Source organism: Podarcis liolepis, assembly GCF_965112155.1.
Source record: "Podarcis liolepis genome assembly, chromosome: 6".
Taxonomy (NCBI): Eukaryota; Metazoa; Chordata; class Lepidosauria; order Squamata; family Lacertidae; genus Podarcis; species Podarcis liolepis.
This window is the reverse complement of record NC_139559.1, coordinates 15,585,718-15,612,261: the sequence shown is the minus strand read 5'-3', so window position 1 is coordinate 15,612,261 and position 26,544 is coordinate 15,585,718. Positions and strand designations below refer to the sequence as shown.

At 42.5% G+C, this 26,544-nt stretch overlaps 1 long non-coding RNA gene across 1 annotated transcript in view; it reads left to right on the top strand.

The window, feature by feature from the left end:
- Positions 1-26,544, top strand: part of LOC310709121 — a 128,819-nt gene that overhangs the window by 13,269 nt on the left and 89,006 nt on the right. The window lies entirely within an intron of this gene.

Sequence of the window (26,544 nt, the reverse complement as noted above, 5' to 3'; positions counted from 1 at the left end):
ATGTAAAAACACGCTGATTCCTGGACCATCTGCGGGCCGGGTTTAGAAGGTGATTCGGCCGGATCCGGCCCCCGGGCCTTAGTTTGCCTACCCTACTAAAGGGACCTTGGGGTCCCTTTCAACTCAACAATTCGATGATTCTATGTATCGGAACCAAGGCGAATCTGCAAAAAAACCTGGTTGGCATTTGCTCTGATTCAGTGGCAAACAGCAGGTTTTCCGGGGGGAAGCGCTGGGACGATAAACAACCCCGCTCAGCCCTGTGCCTGGAAGTCACACATCTGTGCCTAGAAATGGCACCACAAAGAGAAGTGGGGGTGGAGCCTAAGAATCAGGCAACTGGACAATTTGCCCTTTGCAAAAGCCCTGAATGAGAATGCCCTGACTGAAAGAGAGGGGAAAGTTTCCAACATGTCCATTTATTAAAGTTGGGTGCAATTTCGATATGAAACCAAGAGCAGATGCTTAACATCATTTTATCAAAATGGACAGATAGGCTGAGCTACTGCAATGCCCTTGGCTTTAATGATACAGTGTAAATTGAACATGACAGGCCTTCTCTCTCTCTCTCTCCCGCTCCTCACAAACACACAAACGCACACAACCCCCACTTCTTCCAGCCATTTCTTGCCTCCTCCTTTACCACAATCCCAGTGCATGTGCTGCGCACCTCTTCACAATTTGTTGCAAAGAAACTCTCCAGTTGGTTTTTATTAGAGGAATTGCTGCCCTCTTCTGGCTGTCGAATTTTGCAACCGTTTCAGAGGCACCACGTGTAAATGTAAAAAGACCAGGAATTCAGTTAAATGGAAATGGTTGTGCGGGGGGGGGGGGGGCAGATTGCTTCAGACGAAGCCCTTTCAAAGGATAACAGTATTCGATCCAAACAGTATGTCACAGCCACACTAAATCAAAGCGAGAGCTAATACAATTATTTCTGAGAAACAATAACTTGCTTGACGGTTGGTTGTGTAACCCACAAACTTCTCTCAGTTACACAGTGTTCCATAGCAAAGAATGAGGGAAGCATTTCAGCTCCGCTAAAGCAAGATCAGAACAGATCACTCACATAACCTTGCTATTTTTAAGACACTGAGCCACCTATACAAAAATATCGTGGCGTTCCTAATTTTTAAAACTCTGGAGTTTAAAAACACAGAAGGATAAGCCTTTCTAACCAAGGGGTCCCTTTTACAGCATACAGGCAGGCATATCAATGTTATGCACCCTGGTAGCTAAGGCTGATCTGTGTTCAGAGGCAATGTACCTTGCTCAGAATGCCACATTTCTTGGGTGAAGCAATGGGGAGGGCTGATGTCTTCATGCTGGCTTTGCAAGCTCTCAAATCCATCTACCTGGTGATGGCTAAAAATGCCATTCAAGACTGAATGGATTTCTCTGGGCTTGCCCAGCGGGGCTGTTATGAAATCCTTAGCAATGGTTTTCAGTCCTTAGCAATACAGAGGTTTTCAACCTTTTTGGGTCCACGGCTCCCTTGACCATCTACAGTCTTTCTGCGGCACCCCTGTGGGGCTCAGGAGCCCAGTTATGTCACCCCTTTGCCTGCAGAGCTGGCAGCCCCTCACCCCTTTTCAAACACCCTTGTGGAGTGTTCCCTCAGCCTCCTTTCCTCTCCACTTGGGAGTCCTCTGGGCAGCCCCCTGCCCCAAAGAGAGGTGCCTCCTCACACTGCCCCACAGGGGCCTGGGAAGCACACTCTGGCCAGCCCCAGAGGCACCATTCACCTAGGGAGCTTGTAGCTGGGGCTGCTGTAACAAACAGCCATGCAAGGCTTTGGGAGGCAGAGACGCAAGAGGGCATCAGAGGAGGGAGGGAAGGAAAGAGGGGCAGAGGCCGGTGTTGCCCGCGGCACCCCTGACCATCATTCAAGGCACCCCAGGGTGCCATAGCACACCGGTTGAAAACCACTGGGCTAATATATGGGCTGTGAGGGAAGGAGGGGCAAATGAGATGTTGAGAGTGTCTCCCTTAAAAAAGAAACAAAAAACCCATATAGGGTTGCCATATTTCAAAATGTAGAATTTCTGGCACCCACAAAGTTATTGAGATTTTAAAAGGAATTTTAAGGAATTGTTAGGAAACCACAATAGTTGTGGTTTTTTTAAGGAAACATTTTTTAGGAAACCTTTTTAGGAAACCAATAATAGTGAGCTGTTTCCGCCACTTTTTCCATCTCATTGCCATACATCCGGGTTTTCCCTGACATTTTGCCAATTCAGCAAAAATTCTCCCTGATGACATTTTTACACCCGAAAACCAGGACATGTCAAGAATTTTCCTGACGTATGGCAAGCCTACACCTATATATAGTGGTACCTCAGGTTACATACACTTCAGGTTACATACGCTTCAGGTTACAGACTCCATTAACCCAGAAACTAAAGTGGTATCTCAGGTTAAGAAAAGTTTCAGGTTAAGTACGGACCTCCGGAACGAATTAAGTACTTAACCCGAGGTACCACTGTATGTGATTTGTTTTGTTTTTAAAGTGTAATAGTATTGCACAATGATCAACGTCAAGTTATATGAGCTACTGAGATAGAGAAGACACATGAAACATTTTTCATTTTTCCTCCATGCTATCATGTCAGGTATTTTAGTCATCTAATCCTAAAATAAAATGTAAATACCTAACGTCACTTGATGAATGGAAGACATGGTAGGCCATGAATAAACTGCACAAATCTGCTAAAGACCCATCAGCAGAATGGATTGAAAGCTGTATTTTAAACACTTTAAACAGTCGTGGCTTCCCCCTCAAAATCCCAGGAACATTACACACGACCGACTTGCATAGCCCTATACAAATGGGGCCCAGGAAACCTGAATGAGCACATTCTGTTGTTAAGATTTATTAAGTTTTACCAGGAAGTGTATCTTGCCTGTACCACACTCAGCTGAAACCCTCAGTATGGGATATAGGAGCCAACTCTTAGGGACTGAGGTCCCTTTGGCCCCCTCAATAAAATATTTGAGCCCCCCTCCCCCAAGTTGACGGGCATTGCCATTTAAATGGTGTACATCTTGTGACTGATTATGAGGGCCCCCTCAATATTGCATTCAAGTTGGCACCCCTGATAAGGGGCAATAAGGTGGAGAACGTTCTCAATGGTGCCACCCCAGTTTCGGAACTCCTCTGCTCTTTCGAGTTTCAGATGGCATCTGAAGGATCTGGTTATTCACCCAAGATCTGAGTGGAAGCTGATGCCGGTACTGGAGTTTTTCAGCTGGGGACAGAGGTATTCTGCCACATCTTCTTGGCCCAACAGTAGTGCGTTGGCGGCGGGTTTATTCTGCTTTATTAGTTGTGCAATGCTTCCCCATTATTGCTGTCTGGAGATCGCAACAAAAGCAGGACAAAACAACGACAATGACAGAACATCAGCGGCATGAAAAGTTACAGAATTTCAGTGGATATGTATTGGCTGAAAATGAAGGAGCATGACTGCTTGAAAATGAAGCAGTACAGGTTGAAAATGAAGGGGGATGAAGAAGAAGAAAAAGAAAAAGAGGAGGAGGAGGAAGAGTTTGGATTTGATATCCCACTTTATCACTACCCGAAGGAGTCTCAAAGCGGCTAACATTCTCCTTTCCCTTCCTCCCCCACAACAAACACTCTGTCAGGTGAGTGAGGCTGAGAGACTTCAAAGAAGTGTGACTAGCCCAAGGTCACCCAGCAGTTGCAGGTGGAGGAGCGGAGATGCGAACCTGGTTCACCTGATTATGAGTCTACAGCTCTTAACCACTACACCACACTGGCTCTCAGTATGACCACCCCATACCATTGCAGGCACACAAAAAAGTATTGAAAGTGGGGTTGTGTATGTCTCTGCACAAATAATAATGAATGCAGAATGATAAGGACTTCTGGAGTGGTCCTTATATGCCCTGTTTTTATTATTCAAAATAATAATAATCACCCACCCTTTGCCCTAAGGTCCCAGGGTGCTTTGCAACATGAAAGCACAATATTAAATAGTTTTGTAATTGCTTGTGAATTTAAAATGGTTTGAGTTGTAACCTGCTGTGCAGCGATGAGCGAAGAAGAAATGTTTTAAATAAAACGAAACAGAATAATAAAATAGCAGCCGGGCAATGCCAGGAGTTGAAGGCAGCTTGTTGATGAGGATCACTCTGGACAGGGGCAGCAACTCCCCCCAAGGGAATGTTCAATGTCAGCGACAAATATCTACGACTTCTACGGGAAATCATGGCAGACATGGCTAGCAGCAGAATGAGCCAATGTTGTTGCTCTTCAGCTGTTTGATTAATGTATTCAGAAGGGCCATGCTGGGTTTCTCAGAAGGGGTGGATGAGCTAGTTTGCAAATCAACAAGCATGTAGGTGGACATCCCCCTTCCGACCCCCTCCAAAAACAGGAGGCTGGTGAGGTTACAATATAGTCACATTTCTTCAGATAAACCCCCTGCACAAGAAGGCTTCATTGCTTGGAAGGGACTCCGCTACATTAGTCAAAAAACAATGCTTTGGATGCGTTATAAACATGCAGCACCAGATGGCGCCGGAGAGCAAAGAAAATTTCTTTGCAATTTTTACATAGAGATTTTTTATTTTGTTATAGCAATTTAATTTCTAACTTTTTGTTTTGTTTTCCTGTGTGTAGATCCATCCCCAGTCTTCAATGGACAAGGCCAAGGATGGAGAACCTTGTGTCACACCGCTTCTCCAGGCCACACCCCTTACTACCTCTGCCCCCTAACCTCCATAACTGTTTTTTTCCTGGCCAGAATGAGTCCTAGAACTCCGATAATGCTCCTGGCTTGCTTCAATGGACGTTAGAGAGGGGTGTACAAGGGTGTGTAGAAATGACCTTACTCTACTAAGGTAACAATTACATTCAACACTTCACTCCACTATTGCCTCTGGCCCCACTCACTGTTGCCCATTAGGGGATGAAGACCTTAATTTTTACACCGCGCTGGTTATCTGGACTGGAAAGCTTGGTATTCTGGGAGACTAGGGAAGACTCTGAAACTGGCGTGGGATCACAGCAGCAGTGAAAGGAGGAAATTTGTGCAGTGGTTGGAAGTGTTGGTCTATGTTTCATGTATCTAGTTACATGAAACGGCATGTTACAACATGCTTCAGCTACACACACAAAAATATCTGTATTCGCACCAGTGTATAGCAAAGGAAAGCCTGTGAAAAACATCTCCAGGACCTTCCACCGACTGACCAGGTACATCTGTGCATCAACCCTGTGCCTTTCGCAAAAGGCTCTATCTCAGGAGCAGGAGAATTTCGGGAAACAGCCACACAGGTTGAAATGTTCACGGAGCCATCAAGCTGCTACGCAAGTAGTTTAATGATAGTACTGGCTACTGGTTTGGCTTATCTGATCCCCTTTACAACCAGAAGCCCATTTAACTCAGGAAGCAACTTGCCTTTGCAAACCTCGTGCTTGTTCTCTCCTGGGACATTCCTGCAGCCGGCTTGGGAGGCAAACAGGCAACCCGCTTGACCTTTGTATACAGAAGATCGGGTTTGAAACCACCAGCTCTGCGCAGTCCTGGCCTTAAGGTGGGGTTTTTTTCAAACACCTAGTGAGCTTGGCATAAGTATTGTGCAAGGAAAGAAAGGGAAGACATGTAGTCCTCTAGATCTTGCTGGACTCCCACCCTCCATGATTATTGGTCAGGCTAGCTAGGGAAGGAGGGAGGCTGATGGGAACTGGAGTCCAACAGCATCTGGTGGGCCACAGCTTTGTCCTGCTCTGTGCCAAGGTCTTTACTGGTCTGTGGTTGGTCCTGACAGGTGTCTGTATTCATGAGGGCTAAACCACACCTTCTTGAGAACATGGAGCTTCTACTGAAAACAGTAGCTCGGAGCTGAGGTCCATCTTTACTCTCTGGAATGATGGATAAGTATGGAGACATTGGAGAGGAAGGACCAAACTGTAGTGGTGGCCCACTTCTTCTGGACCACCCTTCTTCTGGATGCACGGACAGCTGTTTTGGAAGCAGGATTGCAAACACAATGGGGCTGAGGTCTCTACAGCCTGCTCCCTCAATGTTCACTGGGATGGGCCTCAGCCCACCCCCTATCTTGAAGGAGCAGAGGAAGCCTGGCAAGAAGTCACCTCAGGCTGTGGGGCATCTCCAGATGTGGTGCAGCCTGGCAGAATGTCAACTTGTTGCCTGTGGTTGGAAGATCACTGATGTGATGGAAGTTCACTTGTGTTTCCTAGCTTTAGGTGGTTGGGTGGTCTTTGAACCTTGAGTCTGTTTTGCTTTGTATTGATGGTGCTGGTGTTGTTATTTTCATTGTGTTCTGTGATTAGTAAAGATATAAATTATATCTACACATAGATATAGATAAACAGCTTTGAGGGCACTTGTGAAAGAAAGTGGTATACTGTATAGGCACATCAAATGATGATGGAGTTCTTGTGGGAAGGGCGTGGCCAGCAGCCATACCTTCTCTGTCCCCCTCATGCATTCAATAAACATATCTTTCTCTATAGTCTATCATTTCTCTTTCTTTTCGTAATAACTGCTTGTGGGCTTTAATTCATGGTTGTTCTAATTGTTGTCATTTGTTATTGCTGCATTATCACCATCTGGTTTGAGAACCATTATGGCTGAAAAGCAGTATACTCATTTTATTATTTGTTTGTTTCTGTTTAGGAATCATTTCCAATAAAGTATCTCGAAGCAAAAACATCAGCAGTAAAAACAGTTACACGATGCCATGTATGAAAACAATTATAACCATTAAAATTCCCCCAAAACCACTTTCACATTTGAAACATACTTGAAATCAGTTAAAACAATTAAAAACACTTTTGTGTGTAATAAAAAGTATTCAAATGCAGTACAAATGCAGACCGGAATAAAGAGCTCCACTTAAAATTCTCGTTGAAAAGGAAAGGTCTTCAATAGAAATCCCTCCCCCCCATACAAGAAAGACAAAAGAGCTGGCACCTGGTAGATATGTACTTGGAGGTAGCTCCAAAAGGTAGGTGCCACCACAAAGAAGACTCAGTTCCTGTATCTCCTGTCTTCTCCTGCAGAGTGAAGTGATTGGTTGAGTAAGTAACTTTTATGTGTTATTTTTGGTACCTAAATAAATAGGATCACCTTCTGCCACATGAATCTGCCTGCAAATTAAGATCATCCTTGGAGGACTTTATTTGGTTCCTCCTGTGTTCAGAGGCGAGATGGCGGGGTTTTTTTTGGTGATGGTGCCCTGACTTGCAAATGTTCTCCACAGAGTCCTGAGTCTGGTGTGGGGTTTTTTCTATATAAAAAAGGTACAGGTAAAGGACCCCTGACAGTTAAGTCCAGTCATGAACGACTCTGGGGTTATGGCGCTCATCTCGCTTTACAGGCTGAGGGAGCCAGCGTTTGTCCACAGACATTTTTCCCCGGTCATGTGGCCAACATGACTAAGCTGCTTCTGGCGCAACGGAACACCAAAACCAGAGCAGCGCACCGAAATGCCATTTACGTTCCCACCAGAGAGGTACTTATTTATCTACTTGCACTTTTTGGGGTGCTTTCAAACTGCTAGGTTGGCAGGAGCAGGGACTGAGCAACGGGAGCTCACCCCATCACTGGGATTCGAACCGCCAACCTTCTGATCGGCAAGCCCAAGAGGCTCAGTGGTTTAGACCACAGCTCCACCGGGGTTTTTTATTCATCAGCTAAAATATATTTCCTTTCTTCCAGCTTCTCAGCTCTCTTTATATGTTGTTCTTATGCACAAGGATCCAACTTCAAACCCTGACATCTCCAGGTAGCACTGGAAGCAGACCTTTTCCTGAAAATCTGAAGCCACTTCCAGTTAGGGTAGATCGTACTTCCTGGCAACTTCCACTACTCCCACCTCTGATTCTGAATGTGCTTCTGCTCTGCTGCTTCTATTCTGATCTACTCCTTAACTGTTTTATTTCCTTATACAGAAGATGTACTGGGAGTCCCTTTGGGCTGAAGACATGGGAGGAGGAAGCAATAAAATGCCCTAAATAAAAAAAAATGGTATAAATACATCATTTCAAATTTTTGCCTTTAGTTTGATCCACATGCCAAGAAAAGCATTTCCCCCCTTTGAAAGCCTAATATTTAGCACAAAGTTTCCTCCCTCCCTGCAGTGCCCTCTTTCTTGTATCCCCCCCCCCCTGCTGCTGCCATTGACATTTTCTGGATTGTTTTCTTAGTGGTAAAACTGTCCACCCCTTCTCAGCTTTGGCACTTTCACTGTATAGGACATTTTGTATCATTAACAACAGCTATTTTTATTCCACGTCAGTTTTACATGTGTTGATTCATAAGCCTTTTTCATCCCATTTCTGCATTACTCTGCATTTTTTAAAAATATGCATGAAATTTGGACTTATTTTGCCCATCTATCTATCAATGGATATCTGTCTTGTATTTAACTGTATGGAAAGAGCAATCAGTGCCTCTCAGCATAAAAACGCACATTTTATATACAGTTTATGGCAAAACATGCATCTCATATCCATTTTAGCATAAAATACACATTTTAAAGCTGAGTTGCAAAACTGAGAAAATTGCAGAATCGGAAGAATAAGTGCACATTAGTTTGGGTGATGTGAATCCGTTCAGTCCACTACCAGATGCAGAACAAGTGAAATCCTCAACCATCTTTTCTAAAGGTTCGTAGGAACGATAACAGTCAACCCCTACCTCTTGTCCTGTCCCTTGTATCCCATATTTGTTACGATTATTTCACCTGGCTAATACCATGGAAAGGCCTATCCTCAATGGATTTGTCTAATCCTCTTTTAAAAGCCATCCAGACTAGGAGTGATGGTTGCCACTTGTTGTACACTTTAATTCTATGTGTGCAGTGAAAAAAGTAGAGATGTGACTGGACCTTATTTCTGGTTGTCTTCACTGGGTGACCGTCAAGTCCTTCTACTTTGTGGGGCGTTCACCCTATCTACTCTTTCTCCATAACAATCACAATTCTGCAAGCTTCCACTGGTGTTTCCAGATTTCCAGATACTGATGTGAAATTCACATCCTTCCAGATTTTGGCCTGAAGCGGAAAGTCCCTGAAATCTGTAAATAGCTGCTTTCTGTGTGTGCCTGTAGCAGATGGAGGAGTCAGGAACTCACACACAACCCTTTTGAAATCGTCAGCCAGAGATCTTCAGATAATTTTGAACTCATGTTGACTAAGCACCCAAAGACTGGAAGAGTTATTTTAGTAAGTATTAGCTTGAGTATCCAAACCCCTGCCATGGTTAATTGCAGGGTGGGCGGGTGGCTTTTTTGAGAGTGGGGTGGGGGCACATAAAGGTTGTTCATAAGAATTTCCATTGATGCATTCAGTACAGACAATTTGAACATATTATAACTGAGTATGGGTGTCCAGATAGCCCCTGTTCTGTGGGTTGGCTCTCGACTGTTATCTGCTGTACCTGCTTTCTGTTTAACTGTGAGGATGCCATTAATTCCAGAGTCAGTGCATGTGCAATTTGTGTTGGTGAAGGCAATTTTTCCCGACAGATTACCAGTGTGCGTTTACATATGCATTGTTTTGAAGAACTGCACAAGGAGGAATTTGAGCATAGGGCTGAGATGAATGGATGGCTGGATTTCGTGACTGGATTCACAGACCTGGGCAGAGGCTGAAATCTGAAATGTCAGCAGCCTTTGAGATTGCTGCAAGCCCCATGAGCTATTGGTCCCCTCCCAGGACTACAATTGTGAAGAGTGGTTTAACAGTCAATCCCTCTTTCCCAGGGAACTATGGGAACTGTAGTTCTGGGAGGGGATTAGGGGTCTTCTGAGAACTCTCAGCACCCTTAACCAACTACAGCCCCCAGGATTCTTTGGGGGAAGCCATAATGGGTATAGCCAGGAGTTTTGTTGGGGACGGCAGGCCTTTTGTTGTGCAGGGGCAGAACCCCAATTAGCTATGTATTTTTAATTATTTTTATTGATGGGGGCAGCTGCCCCCCCTGCCATGACTATTTAAAGTTAAATGCATAGTGCACATGGTGAGCCTCCTCCCAATCTATCCCTTTTCGCTTGGCTGCAGCACTGTTGACAGATAATTGCGATACTGGATTTTCTGTTAACGTGTGAGGTAAATTAAGCTGACCGTGTTCGGTTTTTCTTCCTTTCAATAAGATTGCTGCCATTCAGGCCCGAGCTAGAACAATTCGTTTCATTCCTTACCCAGAGAATATGTGCAAATAAAGTTTGATAAACATTCTCTCCCTCACACACACTCAGAAAAGCCTCCAGGAGCATCCAAAAATCTGCTTTTGCTCTCCTGTCATGGCAATCAGTTGCATGAAGGATTTCCTCAATTACTTCCAGTTGCTCCAGTTCCGCTTGTGTTTTCCTAGGCAACCCATGTATAGTTTGGACTCTTGAGGTATTTCTTTCCTCCTCGGCTAATTGGATCATTTTGCGGGATGAGGAGGGAGAGGTTGGTTATCCCCTACAAACACAGACCCATTTGTGAAGCCATGTGTTTCCAGGATGTCATCGGCTTCTGACACAGATATGCTTTGGAAAAGCAAGAGAGCCCCGTAGCATGTTAAAGATTAACACATTTCTTATGGCAAACCTTTGTGGTCCAGAGCCCCCCTTGACCAGACGTAATCATCATAAGATGTATCTGATTACGTGGACTCTATTCCACAAAAGCTTGTGCCATAATTATTATGCTACAAGAATAAAGATGGCGCCTCTGTGTACATCGCTGAATGCCATCTGTGTACATCGCTGAATGCAGGATGTGAGTGCAGGGCAAAGCCCTGTGCAATAATGTAACGGCATAGATTATGTTTATGAAATCATGGGTGAGAAACCTGTGGTCCTCTAAACATTGAAGCCAATGATGATGGGAGCCATAGTCCACCATTATTTTCAGGGCCAAAGGTTCCCTGTCTTTGACCTAGGCAATATGAGGGGGCAAAGAGTAACAGAATAGCAGCAATTCTATGTCTCATAATAGCTAGATAAACCATGAGCCTTCCTGTGTTTATGAGGAATCCTCTTATTCTCCACCAGCTTTGATACAGGAGGGTCCATTGCATTCTGTGCAGTTGTAATCTTCTGAAACAAGGCACACCTTGCTTGAGAGCAGTCAAGCCTATGTAGCAGAAAGAGTATGGCCGTCTGGATTTCCAAACATCTGGTGAAGTTGGCTGGATTTGTGGGGACAGGGATTAAAATTGTGAAACAATATATTCCATACAAATCCTCCGCACTGAATTATGGAAGAGATTAAAGCGTTTAATGAAGTGAAAATGGTTTTCCGTGCTCCCTAAAGCTTTCCTGATGAACTTTTTTATTGATTCTTCAGACCGCAAGTGCAAATAAGATGGCAGTCAAAAAGCAATTGCATGGAGCAGAAATGTAGACATACACTTAACACACGACGCCTCTGCCAGATCCATTTAGTTTACCTACGAGTAAATGAGAAGCAGTGTCCAATTCCAAGTGTTGACATGAATTGTCAAGCATGTGTTTGAAGTCTCCTTTGAAGAGAAATGACCCAAGACTGTAACACTAAATAAACACGCTCTTCAAATAATTTATGGCAGTTTTCTAAATTGCCAATCAAATACATAAATAAAGAGACATATTGTGGGCACTTTCAGTTGTGATTAAGAGATGAAAACCAAGCTAGAATATTCACTTTTAAAAACAGCTTTTCCATGTTTTTAAGCCATAGCCCCATAAAAGGAATTTTGGGGGGGTCTCTGTGTGCCTATATATACATATATATGTGAGTGTGTTGTGTCCTGGAAGTGTGGATTAGACCTACATGCTAACCACAGACACTGTCTAGTTGGACATGAAAGTCTTGCTTTGAAAATTACTATATAAAGCACATATAATTATTGTACTCCCTCTCCACAGAAGTGAGCCTAGCATCTTCACAGGATGGTTTTTGCTGTACCTGAAGATATACCTCTTTTCTGTCTTTGACAGTTAAGGTCTGTTGTTTTAGGGAATCCACCTCTTTTGCTGAATCAGTATTTTTTTCTGGTTCTGAGTAGAATAGTTTTATTATTTTACTTGTATTTATAACTGTATATTGTTTAATCACCTTAGAAATCAAAGACACACCTTTAAGCATCTCCAGATGTTCTTAACAGTTAAATAAAGTGCTTTCTCTTTTTTATGCACTTTTATCAACATATGAACATCATTATTGTTATTTTTTTTATCAAACAACAATAACAACCCCTGGTTAATTCTGTCTTTAGGAGATCACAATGGAAACATCACAACTTTCCCAAGCATGAGGTGCCTGAAGGGAGCTTTGAATGGCCATCTTTCTGTCATCAGGTGTTAGAGAAACACCACCTTGCCCCCTTTCCAAAGCTGGGATTAATGGGAAATTGTCATCTTTGGAGTTTGGAGAGTTAATTTTCCTTTCACACAAATCAATCACTCTCATCACAGGCTGTAAAAAGGGGGCTGAAACTTCAAACTGTTTGCAAAGTGGCTTTAACATTACACACACACACACACACACACACACACACACACACACACACACACACCTCTGTTTTGCCCCGGAGTCATCCTGTTGCTTTTTTGTGTGAGTTGAGATGCCAATTTCTGCACACAAGTATTCACATTATCACTTAGATCTGCCTCAAGGGGAAAGGGGAGGGTGGAAAGACCCTCTGTTTGTTTTTAAAGGATATTTTGAAGACTATGGGCCATGAGGAGCACCTTTTTTGGGGGGGGGGATGTTATCAGCAAGTAATGAGAAGCAAAAGGCTCCCGTTGAATTAACACTCATCTTCTTTACCACAAGCAAAGACCAATGCGTAGAACGTGGAGAGTTTTAATCCAGCTTGAACCACAAGCATTAAGTCATATCAAAAATACATTGTTCAAGCATTAGAATCGCAGCACCGGCATGCTTATTTCATTCATTACTGCACAAGAAAGAAAGAGGAATTGGGATGGAAATTGGGATGCCTTCCACACACACCTCCCACATCACATCATTTGGGACTTAGAAAAGTCCCTTTGGCATAACTGGTTGGAATCCCAACCGATGGAGGCAGAAGCCAAAAAGTTTAGCCCAATAAATTTGAATGTTGCGATCAAGCATGTCCCATCAAAAGCCCACTTGAATGCTGAAGCATCTGCTTGTTATTCAGACAATCTTTCTTCCTTTAGAAAATAAAATTTGGGGGGGAAACGACAACATTTTTTAAAAGAAAAGAGTTGGAGGTGTTCATATCCGTTGTGCTTTTAGTTTTTAAACTGGTTTTCATTGTGATTTACACCCAAAGCACGCTGAAAGGGCATTATTTTCCCCAAAGAATTCCCAGTATTTTTAATAAACTACAATCCCCATGATTCAGCTAGGAGATTTAAATGTGCTTTAAATGTATGGGGTCCAGTTAAGCCCTACTCAGAGCAGACCCACTGAAGTTAATGGAAGTAAGTTAATCATATCCATTAACTGCAAAGGGTCTACTCTGTCTGACATTAGTGTTGGCCACAAACCATTGAGTTTAACCTTATTTAAACTGTAGGCTGCATCCAGCAGCCCTGCTTAGAGGAGACCCGTTGAAATCAACGAACATTACTAATTTAAGCCTTTTATATCCATGAGTCTACATTGAGTAGAATTGATGATGGATACAGCCCCATACGTTTTTATTTTTTTATTTTTTTAGGAGAGGGCTGTCTGGAATAAGATATTCTCTTTCTCTCACACCCACCCACACCCAAGTGATAGCAGCTGACATGAAATATTGCAGAGGGAATAAATCAGGTGAAACTCAATACAGATTGTTGCTAAAGCTGCCTGAAATGTGAACGATCTGCTAGAGGCTACATCTCTCAAAGCTGCCTGTGAAACAGATTCCTTTCAGCTCAAGGATAAAACCTTTAAGAAAGTTCAGGTGCTTTGAAGTTGAACTGCAGCAGCATGCAGTGACAAATTTATCCCTTTCCCATGCCTTGCACATCGCTTATGAGTATTTTCTCTCTCCTCCTCAATTTGAGAATTGTAAAGGTACAGGTAAAGGGACCCCTGACCATTAGGTCTAGTCGTGGCCAACTCTGGGGTTGCGGCGCTCATCTCGCTTTATTGGCCAAGGGAGCCGGCATACAGCTTCCGGGTCATGTGACCAGCATGACTAAGCCGCTTCTGGCGAACAAGAGCAGCGCACGGAAACGCCGTTTACCTTCCTGCCGGAACGGTACCTATTTATCTACTTGCATTTTGACATGCTTTTGAACTGCTAGGTTGGCAGGAGCAGGGACTGAGCAACGGGAGCTCACCCCATCACAGGGATTCGAACCACCAAGGATCGGCAAGACCTAGGCTCTGTGGTTTAACCCACAGTGCCACCCGCGTCCCATTGAGAATTGTACTCGATGCCAACTAATGGCCCAAGATGGACAGCTTGGAGCCCATTCAGATTACCCCAGCCTGTTCTAGACATTATCTGAACACATGACTGAGGGGTGGGGAGGCGCATTCAACCTCTGTGTGTTTATAAAAAGATCTGAAAAGGGCCCCTTCAGTTAAAATTACCTGCCAGGGCCCTAGACACTGGAGCCTTCCCATGTCTTTGCCCCCTGATGAACTTGCCCAGCAAGGGTGACAACAGCAGTTCTCCTTCGATCAGCACTAGAAGACACACACACACCCATTTTAATGTCTCAGGAAGACTCAAACCATACCTGCCAAGTGCCCCGGGAAAAAATGGGACATCTGCAAACTTAGAATCATAGAATCATAGAATCATAGAGTTGGAAGAGACCACAAGGGCCATCGAGTCCAACCCCCTGCCAAGCAGGAAACACCATCAGAGCACTCCTGACATATGGTTGTCAAGCCTCTGCTTAAAGGCCTCCAAAGGAGGAGACTCCACCACACTCCTTGGCAGCAAATTCCACTGTTGAACAGCTCTTACTGTCAGGAGGTTCTTCCTAATGTTTAGGTGGAATCTTCTTTCTTGTAGTTTGGATCCATTGCTCCGTGTCCGCTTCTCTGGAGCAGCAGAAAACAACCTTTCTCCCTCCTCTATGTGACATCCTTTTATATATTTGAACATGGCTATCATATCACCCCTTAACCTCCTCTTCTCCAGGCTAAACATGCCCAGCTCCCTTAACCGTTCCTCATAAGGCATCGTTTCCAGGCCTTTGACCATTTTGGTTGCCCTCCTCTGGACACGTTCCAGTTTGTCAGTGTCCTTCTTGAACTGTGGTGCCCAGAACTGGACACAGTACTCCAGGTGAGGTCTGACCAGAGCAGAATACAGTGGCACTATTACTTCCCTTGATCTAGATGCTATACTCCTATTGAGTATTGTGGCAGCCATTTTGAGTGCTGCTATCTCATACACTCTAGCTCTGCGCTCTCACCCCGAAAAACACACCCAAAAACTTGTGTTTTGGAGGGTGCCATGCAAGATTGAGCCCCGCAAAAGCAGTTCTCATAATTTCTCATGAAGATCAGGCACATGCTGTCACATGTTCCCCACATTCCTTTAACGTCTGGTAGGGGCCGCAAGTAATCTGGAATCTTTTGCCTTCTTGCCGGAAAACTTTCCCGTATATACATTCATTTTGAGAAATTTATTGTGTGGACAAGTGGTACTATGGTTCTGGGTATTTCAGGTGTGTGGTTTTTTCCTTTAAGCTAAAATCTGAAATTGAAGCTCCAAAAGTTTGAATTCAGCAGCTGGAGGGCATAAATAGAACTAGAGACCTGTAGAAGAAAAGGAAAATCATTGAATTACCAACTGGTGCACACACTCTCCAACTCAACACAGACCAAAGCAAGGACACCATCTTCTGCGTCCAAAATCCTGCATGAGTTATGTTATGTACTGAGTTGAATAGGATCCAAAATTCAGCAGTCTGATTGGTCCTAGAACAATGCAGCAGTATGATTGGTCTGCAGGAGCCACCCAATCCAGCTCCAGATGGAAGTGAATCCACAACCTGATTGGCCTACAGGAGAATTCCGGAAACAGCCAATCACGTGCAGCCCATTGTGTAAATAATGTATATAAAGCAGATAATTTGAGGGGACTTCCATTCCTCCTCACCACTATGAGCTGAATAAAGAGCATGAAATCCACTCTGAGTATATTTCAAATTACATGACCCACACGAGATCACTAACTTGGAAAAAGCGGCTTTTCCAGGCACAGTGTCCCAAAGGCACATTTTGGGGCACTGCACAAAATTGCAGACCTGAGAGAAGCAAAACACAAAAGTTGCTCTATCACCCTGCTTTTCACTTTCCCAACCAGTTACCAATTGTGCAAAACAAAAACAAAAAAGAGTTCAGAGGCTCCCAACCAGATTATTGCTTTTACTGAACTATGGCCACTATAAAGTATAATTGTAAACTTTGAGTATAATTTGAGAACTTATACATCTTTGGGACCACCATTTTCTCCATAAAATTATATGTACCTGTTGATGATGAATGTCTTATCACACCTATTCACATGTGGGTACAGAATTCTTCCTTTTAAAGTCACAAGATTTATTGATATATTTTTTAAGCATGCATTGAGCCAAACCTTATCTTGAGCACTGACTACAAGGTTTGGTCCTGCATTTCTAACTTCCTAAGGAATTTGGGAACAAAGCCAATGAGCTTTCACATTTAATTACCAAAGGTCCTTCGGAAAAAGGAGCCAGCGCAGTGGCTGAAGCCTAATCTTGAGAGCCATCTGCTCTCTTCGCACCCCAGTTCAGTTTCCCCTACTGAGCAGGTCAGTGAGCTTTCGCCTTGGCGATAAGAGAAATATATTACTCCACCCTTGACGGATTGACATTTTGCTCTCAGAGTGGATGCAGGGAGAAATTGTTCCATGCAGCTCCTGTAGTCTTGAAAGCAGAAACATCTGTTGTTGGCATCTCAACAAAGTTTTGGGAATGAAACAGAGCAGTAGGAGAAATGAGGTCCGAATGACCCCATTTTCACAGTGGGCATCAGTGGGAGATCTGGAGGCCTAAGGATTGCAATGCCAATTGGGGAAGGCACAAATAACAATACAGTGGTACCTCAGGATACATACACTTCAGGTTACAGACGCTTCAGGTTACAGACTCCACTAACCCAGAAATAGTACCTCGTGTTAAGAACTTTGCTTCAGGATGAGAACAGAAATCGTGTGGCGGCAGCAGGAGGCCCCATTAGCTAAAGTGGTGCTTCAGGTTAAGAACAGTTTCAGGTTAAGAACAGACCTCCAGAACGAATTAAGTACTTAACCTGAGGTATCACTGTACAAAGTGGAGGGTTACATGTTTTTTAGTCAATCTGTTTGTTTCCCCCTTTTTTTTTATTAAAAGCAATATTGCAGATGCATGAAAGCTAATGTGGCACAAGTACAGTGGTACCTCTAGTTACAAACTTGATTCGTTCTTAACCTGAAACTGTTCTTAACTAGAGGCGTGCTTTCGCTAGTGGGCCTCTTGCTGCCGCTGTGCCGCCAGCACACGATTTCCGTTCTCATCCTGGGGCAAAGTTCTCAACTCGAGGTAACTCTTCCAGGTCAGCAGAGTTTGTAACCTGAAGCGTTGTAACCTGAGGCATTTGTAACTTGAGGTGCCACTGTAATTGCAAATAAGGCTGAAGACATAGGTAATCTAAAAGAAGGAAGCTCCAAAAACACACTGAATTCTGTTTCTAAGGGGGAAACTGCACATTATGTGAATGCATCTCTGTCTCTTCAAAAAAAATTGCAAGTAGCAGCCGGGCTGTGACCATGGTGCAGGAAGAGGCAGGGAGTTAACTATTTGTGCTTTGGTGCCAGATAGGGAGCTAGTGTTGGAGTAAATTGCTTCAACTCCTCTAAAGAACTGGACTCTAAAGAACTGGACATTTAAGAGACATAGCCATGTTCTGAAATGTTTTAGCCAACCCTCATGGTTGGCACTTTGGGAAACAAGTTTCTCCTTTTTCCAGTTCTTTCTGATTCCTGTGCCTCACTCCTGTTTTTGTTTTGTTTTTCGTTTTCCTGCTAGAGGTGAGATAGAAAGGAGGAACTTTCTGATATGACTTGGGCTGCAGTCCTAACCCTGCTCACCTGGAAGCAGTGATGGGTAAATCTGTCCATTTGGGTTTCTCTCAGTTTCTCGTTTTTTCAATTCACTTCCCACAGTTAAGAAAATAAGAACATAAGAAAAACATGTTGGATCAGGCCCATCGTTCAGCATCTTGTTCTCACAGTGGCCAGCCAGATGCATGTGGGAAAGTTACAAGCAGTACCTGAGCTCCAGAGCACTCTACCTTCCTGTTGTTCTTATATGTCCTTAATATGATTCCTTTATGTTCTTTTCCTTAATACAGTGGTACCTTGGTTTGCATACAAACATGTCAAACCTGGAAGTGCGTGTCCCGGTTTGCACCCTTTTTTTGGATTATAACATTTATTTATTTTTATTATTATTTTTGGATTACAAACAATTTTTGGGGGGGAGGCCCCACTGGCGAAAGTGCGTCTTGGGTTACAACCTGTTTTGGTTTACAAACGGACCTCTGGAACAGATTATGGTTGTGAACCAAGGTACCACTGTATGTGCATTTAATACACATGCCACTTAGCTTATCCATTTTTGTACATGTTACTTGAAAGGAGGTTTGCGTTGCAAAATTCAGAGAAGTGACAATTTGAAGAATGGCTGTTTTATGTTTCTATTATTATTATTATTATTATTATTATTATTATTATTATTATTATTATTATTATTTTGTATACTGCCCTTCATCCAAAGATCACAGGGAGCTTCGCAACAACAACCAAATTCTAAATGAGAACACAAAATAAAACAAAAACAAACTAATAACCCCCCTCCCAGAAACACATTGAAAAGGCCATAGAATGTTAATTAGCCAAAGGCCTGATTTCCACCTGACACCTAAAAATACAGTGGTGCCTCGCAAGACGAAATTAATTCATTCCGCGAGTTTTTTCATCTAGCGAATTTTTCGTCTTGCGAAGCACGAAATCCCATAGGCATGCATTGAAATTCAATTAATGCGTTCCTATGGTCAAAAAAAGTCCAAACAAAGCCAAATTTGGTACAACAAGAGTTTATTAAGTGCTCTTTAAAGTCACACATACTGTAAAGAGCATTTCAGAAATTGAAGGAACAATAAATTAAGTTTCTAAACATGACAGAAAAACATTTAAAAATCAACAAAGTGTATAGTACATTTTCTAAGACTCTGGGGGACAACTCGAAGAAGGTTCCTCTTCCACTCTTTGCTTCTTGCTGAAGAACCCCCTCCCCAACTGTTCCCCCAGCCGCCCACCACACAGAAATTCAAATCCAGATTTTTTTAAAAAAAACAGCAGAGTGGCCCATGGTCACAGAAAATCATAAAAATGCAGAAAAAACACACACAAGCTTCCAGATTCTTGCAAACCCCTCCCCAACACCAAGTCCTTGAATTCCAAACACCCCAACCCAAAATCCAAAACCCCCCAAAAAAGTTTTAAAAGTTTAACTACCACACCGCGTTCTATGAGTTGCTCCTCGAAGTCAAGTCACAACTGTATTAACGGTGTTAAGAAAAAGGAAACAAACTTGCAAGACGTTTTAGTTTTTCGTCTTGCGAAGCAAGCCCATAGGGAAATTCGTCTTGCGAAGCAGCTCAAAAAATGGAAAACCCTTTCGTCTAGCGAGTTTTCCGTCTTGCGAGGCATTCGTCTTGCGGGGCACCACTGTATGCAATGAAGAGGCCATGTTGTCCTCCCTGGAGAGAGCATTCTATAAACAGGAAACTACTGCAGAAAAAGCCTGGTCCCATGTTGCCACCCTCTGGACCTTTTGTGGAGGAGGAGCACAAAGAAGGGTCTCAGATGATGATCGCAGGGTCCAGGTTCATATTGTTTCAGAAAGTGCAGATCCGGTAGATTTGTATGCTGCTGAAGCTTTTTCGTTTTAAAACTGGCCTTTGGGGCTCCCTAACATGGCTTGTGTGGAATCTCTAATTTGCACCACAGAAAAATTCCACACATGAATTGTGCAAATATGGCATGGAGTCAGTTGCTTTCCACACAAAGGCACTGAAGAGTTTCCATTCTGGAAAAAACAAAATAAACCCATTCTTGCTGAGTTTTCAGAAATTGTAGATGTTTTTCTTTGTATTTATACTGTGTGACATAGTTCCTTTGGTCAGATGTTGCGCCTGAAGCCATTTAGGTCAACGTTAGCTATTTTTTTTTTTCAAGGACTTTGACATCTCAGGCAACTTAATCTAGGTCAGTAAGCACCTGCTGTTGGAAAGAAGGAAGAAGTAATGTTTGGGTGTTATTGAAGATCCTTCGAACTCTGTGTGTTGCAAGAATTTTTGGAACGTAAGCTCCAAGCAAATAATTACTTTTGAGTGCATATTGGCTAGAAGCTATTTTAAAGTAAATATAATGAAATATAATAAAACCAAAACTGAGTTGGGTATGTTTAACCAAGAGAAGAGAAGACTGAGAGGAGATATGATCACTTTCTTCAAATGTCTGAAGGGCTGTTGCATGGAAGATGAGGCAAGCTTGTTTTCTGCTGTTCCAGAGAGTAGGACCCAAACTAATGGGTTCAAATTACAAGAAAGGAGATTCCAACTAAACGTTAGGAATAACTTTTTGGTGGTAAGAGCTGCTTGACAGTGGCAGAAATGACTGGCAAAATCCGCGACCAGGGAAAAGAGGCGGCGGAAGAGGATTGGAAGAAATTTAAGGACTATCTTAAGAAACATTGCAAAATTAATGAATGTTAGAATGATGTTGGTTTGAAAAAAATAAGTGGTTAACAGCTGTAAGGGTTAAGTTTAAAGAAAAAAGGAGGTTATAAATTAGATAAAACTAAGAGTAAGGATTTGTTGGGGAAAAAAATTTAAATGGGATGCAGAAAGGGGAGGTATGGGGAAGTCGGAGAAATAAGTTATAAGAAAATAAGGATATGAAACTATACTTGTTATTTGTTTTTGTGTTTGTGTTTGTTTGTGTTGTTCTGTTTGTTTAAAAAATTGGTGAAAATTGAATAAAAATTTTATAAAAAAAAAAAAGACAGTGGAACAGACTACCTCAAAAGGTGGTGGACTTCATTGAAGGTTTTTAAGCAGGGGTTGGGGGGCTCTCTATCAGAGATTTTTTAGCTCTGATTCCTCCATTGTGGGAGATTGGACTAGATTATCCTTGGGCTCACTCAACCATTCTATGATTCTATTTTTTCCCCCTCCAGGCCAGCACAGATGAGGGGCACAGTGATTGTGTCAGTAGATTCATGCACTTAGAGAAGAAGTATATACTTTTTTCTGTCCTCCTAATCTTCCACAATTCAGCTTCATTGGATGATCCCGTGGTTCTAGTCATAATATGAGAGACGAAGAAAAACACCTCTCTGTCTGCAATGTGCATACTTTCATCAACCTTTAAAGTATTTCAAAGGAGCGAACATTGGTAAAGATTATACATTTCCACCACTCGGTACAATTTCCCCCTGTGATATATTTTTCTTGTGCTTCCCTATTTTCTTTCTGCGTTGCAGTATATATTTTCCCTTTGCTTCATGGCATTATATATATATATATATATACATATATACATCAGCTGGTGTTGGTCCACTGTGCTTCATTAAGTCCAGGGTCAACGTAGCCGTCTACCAGGAGATTTTGGAGCACTTCATGCTTCCTTCCGCATACGAGTTTTATGGGGATGCTGATTTCATTTTCCAGTAGGAGTTTGTCACCTGCCCACACTGCCAAAAGTACCAAAACCTGGTTCAATGGACATGGGATTACTGTGCTTGATTGGCCAGCAAACCCACCTGACCTGAACCCCATAGAGAATCTATGGAGCATTGCCGAGAGAAAGTTGAGAGACATGAGACCGAGAAATGCAGAAGAGCTGAAGGCTGCTATTGAAGCTTCCTGATCTTCCATAACACCTCAGCAGTGCTACAGGCTGATAGCATCCATGCCACGCCGCATTGAGGCAGTAATTGATGCAAAAGGGGCCCAAACCAAGTACTGAGTACAGGCGCATGCTTCTACTTCTCAGAGGTCCAATATTGCTCTATTTGCAGTCCTTGTTTTGTTGATTTCATTTAATATTCTAATTTTCTTAGATTGTTAATTTGGGGTTTTCATCAGCTGTATGCCATAAACATCACAATTATAACAAATAAAGGCTTGACATATCTCGCTTTGCATGTGATGAGTCTGTCTCATATATTAGTTTCACCTTTTAAGTTGAATTACTGAAATAAATGAACTTTTCCACAATATTCTAATTTTCTGAGTTTCACCTGTATAGATACACACACACACACACACACACACACACACACATACATACATAAATATACATATATACATATATATATATTTAATATATATATATTCAGAAGGTTTGATTTGAAAGCAAAGATATCCACAGTCCTCATATTTTAGTGATGTAACAGAAAAGGATTTTAAAATGGTTGATTAAATGGATTCATTTAATCAACCATTTTAAAATCCTTTTCTGTTACAGCACTAAAATATGAGGACTGTGGATATCTTTGCTTTCAAATCAAACCTTCTTCAGTGTTGCCTTGCAAAATCTTCATATGTAAACAAGTATTGATGCAGAGTTTATTTATTTGCAATGCACAATAACTTTATGGCATCTTGTCCTGCCAATATTCTTATTTGCACTGAACACCTAAATTACTTTTTAAACAACATTCTCTCATAATGATAAAAAAAAATGCTTGAAATAAATACACTTGATCTTCTTTAGATCTTTCGACATTCCATGCTTGGGATATGGTGCTCGAGGCTTTAAATGAAGCCATATCAGTCCCACTCTTCCCTTGGAGACACATCAACAAACACTTGGGCAATAAAGAACAAGAATATACTTGTTATATATGTGCTGTGCTTGTCAACACACACATACAGAGAGAGGTAGTGAGGGGAATGGGGGAGAATCAGTTACTGTAATCCTTTGCTTGACTTTAGAAAAAGCAGAATGTCATAAAACATTATGCCACTTATTCCCATGAAAGGAACGTGATGTCTAACCCAGTAGATAAAATGCTATTTTCTGAAACTAAAAATATGGGACAGTTCATATGTTGTTGTTTTTAAAATGGCATGCCTCGGAAAGGTTAAATCTTTGCAAGCTGATCTACTAGTGGAAAGATATCTATTCATCTGGCTGATATTTATCTGTGCAGCTCAGTTATTTGTTGTTTCTGTTTCCTTTTAGCAAAGCGCAATGCATGTTTCATGAAACACCCCCTGGCATTAGCAGAAACATATAGCTGAAATGAAGAAGGGAGTGTATAGTCCCCTGGCCATTCATATTTCATTCACAAGGTAAGACTAACCATACCTGCATTATGGAATTCTACATTGAGACAAATGTTTGAATTCTGCTTTCATAGCCCCAAAGGCCCTTTGCAGAAGAACAGGGACAGAGGAAGTATTTACTACACTGACTGGCCCCTGCTCTCCAGGTTTTCAGACAGCAGCCTTTTCCAGCCCTGCTTGGATTGAACCTATCATCTTTTGCATGCAAAGTAGATGCTTTAGAATGACCCTTCCCATGACCATCTGCTTTCCTGAGCATCACTGATGGCCAAGAACAGTCACCATGAATGCTGAAGCCCTGCAGGTTGGCCCTAATATGTTGGAGACAGCTGTGAACCAACTATTATTTTCCAGTGCTAACAATGCAGACCATTGTTGGCATCCACCTGTCTCAGGAGACAATGGAGGAGTGCGCCTTTATGGGCGAGGTCAAACTGTTGGTGGGTTGCAGCTCCTGCTGTGGCTGTAGAGACCAATGGGAGAGAGACATGTTTAGTTGCAGCTGGGGCAGATGCAGGCATCCAGTTGTGCTGCTACAGATGCACCACAGCATTTCTTAAAACAGGGTTTCAGCAGGAGGGTACAAGATAAGCACTGATTGGAAATGAAACACTGTGACTGCCCCAAAACATTTGTAGACACAAACAGTACTGAAAGCAGCATTGTGTGTGGCTGACACAATAGCATCACGAGAACAAATGGATAAGCAAAAACAGCATGCCTGGAGGGCTCCCCAGATTACAGTCCCAGTTCAGGATTCTTAAGGAATTCTTAAGCTACCCATTTTCTGTCTATTGAAAAAACATCCAAGTTATCTGCCCATCAAATATCTAGCTTAAAGTCTGGCCCTTTCTGGAACCTCTTCACCTTGTCTGAAGGGGATCAGGAAGGGAAGAAGGAAAGCCCTGAGTGCAATGATTTCTCAACAATATTATCTCAATTTTCTATATAAAGTGAGTGAAGGGTGGCAACTTCCAAGAGAAGGGATTGTGTGGATGCAATCAAAGTCTCTTCCCAGTTGGTAGATAAACATTTAGAAGCTATTTTTCAGCTATGAATCCCCCAGAATATGAATCTACTTTCAAAACAAAACAAAACAAAAATCCGCCCTCTAATCATGTACAGGAAAAATAAAAATAATGTGATATCTTTGTTTTCCATTCCTTAAGTAAAATAATTTTCCTTTCAAACTACCCTTATTGTAATGTCAGGATAGCAAATTAGGGCAACAACAATCTCAAGATTATGACACTGAAATCCCATGGAATAGAGTGCTGCTGTTGATAAAGAAATCCTATAGACTCTGAGAGCCTGACAGCCCGATAATCTGTTTGCCACCCATAGAAGACAACACTCCTGTGCTTTCAAAAGGAGTTAAAGGATTGCCCAGGGGGGATTTTTAAAAATTAAAATTAGATAACTTCTATAAAAAGCACATAATTTGTAGCCTATAAAAGCGCTTTGGAAACATTACTCTTCAGCCCCAGGACTGTAGCTGTAACAATTATTCGGAGGGTTTTCATGGTGGAATCAAAACATGTTACTTTGTTAATGAGTTAGTACACAGCAACGAGAAGGAACCATTATGACAAGGTATTAAGAACATATCAACTGAACTCCTTATTTTAATACGGTGAGGTGGGGATAGAATGCTGCATGAAAGAGTATCTATCTGACTCATCACCTTAATTCAGCTTAAGAAAATAAATTGCATTCAATGACACAGAGGGTTGGTTTAGGGTTTTCTCCAACTTCTCCTGTAGAGGACCCCACAAAACTACTGCAATTCAAACACAAAATGCTCTGGTTCTTTCAGGACCATGGTAATGATCATTAATTGTGTATTTGTTGTGGAAGCTTTGTTCCTTTATTTATCCCCTTATCTATTTATTTATAAAAGTATTTATATGCCGCTAAATCACAAAACATATCAAAGTGGTTTACAACATTTAAAAAAGATAAAAGCCATACAATAAAAGCATTTTTAAAAAATTAAAACAATGTAAAAGCAAAGAAGTTAAAAACAAGCATCAGTAAAACTGATGTACTCTTAATTGCCTGAAGAGGCCTAGGTGGAATAGAAAAGTTTTCAGCAGCAATTTTAAAGTTGGCACAGAAGTTGCCTACTGAATCTCTATTGGCAGAGTGTTCCACAGGACTGGGCCAATGAGATTAAAGGACCTGTTTCTTATGGTTGTCAAATGAGCCTCACCAACTCAGCAACCCATCCTGTGCTGTGCTGACAGGGTAATGATGATGATGATTAGTGAGAGGTGACATGCTAGAAACATAAAAATTACGCATGGTATGGAGAGAGTGGATAGAGAAAAGTTCTTCTCTCTCATAACACCTGGATTCACGGGCCTCTAGTGAAGCAGACTGTTGGAAGATCAGCACTGACCATAGGCACCAGCCTTGTTTTTGGTTTGTTTGTTTTTTTGAGGGCTGGACCCTGTCAATGCTCAGAGGACATTCAGCTCCTCCCTCTGGCTCCTTGCGACGTCAGGCCCCCGCAATCATCTTGAGAAGTTGGCACCTCTGTTACCAACATAAGAAAGCCCCTCTTTGCACAGCACATAGCTAAACCATCAAATTCGATCCCACATGCAGTAGGCCACCAACTTCCATGGCTTTAAAAGCATAGCTGTCAACCTTCCCTTTTTTTGCGGGAAATTCCCTTATCCCAGCGCCGTTTCCCGCTGCTTCCTGCTGCTATCCCAGATTGTTAGATCTCCTGTAGACTGTCCCTGGGACAGGTGAGGCTGCTGATCCCTTATTTTCGAGGCTGCTGATCCCTTATTTTCAAATCTGAAAGTTGACAGCTGTGCTTTAAAAGAGAAGTGGACAAAAGCATGGAGGATAATAAAACTATTGATGGCTTCTAGCTGTGGTGGCTATGATGTCCTCCCCATTGTCAGTGGCGGTATTCCTCTGAACAGGGACAGGCCACCCCTGAGGCAAGGTGAGGCAGCCGCCCCGGGTGGCAGGATCCACAGGCGTAGCAAATCTGGCCTCCAAGGAACACATTGCCTGCTGTTGCCACCACTGCTGCAGTGGAAGTGACAGCTGCAGCTCACTCCATAGAGGCTGAATCTGCCATTTCCTCAGCAGTGCCCCGCAATGCCTCCTCTACAGTGGCCTCTCAGCAAATAGGAGGCACTGCTGGTCTCCTCTCACTCCTAGGGAGGAAATGGTGAAGACTGGACT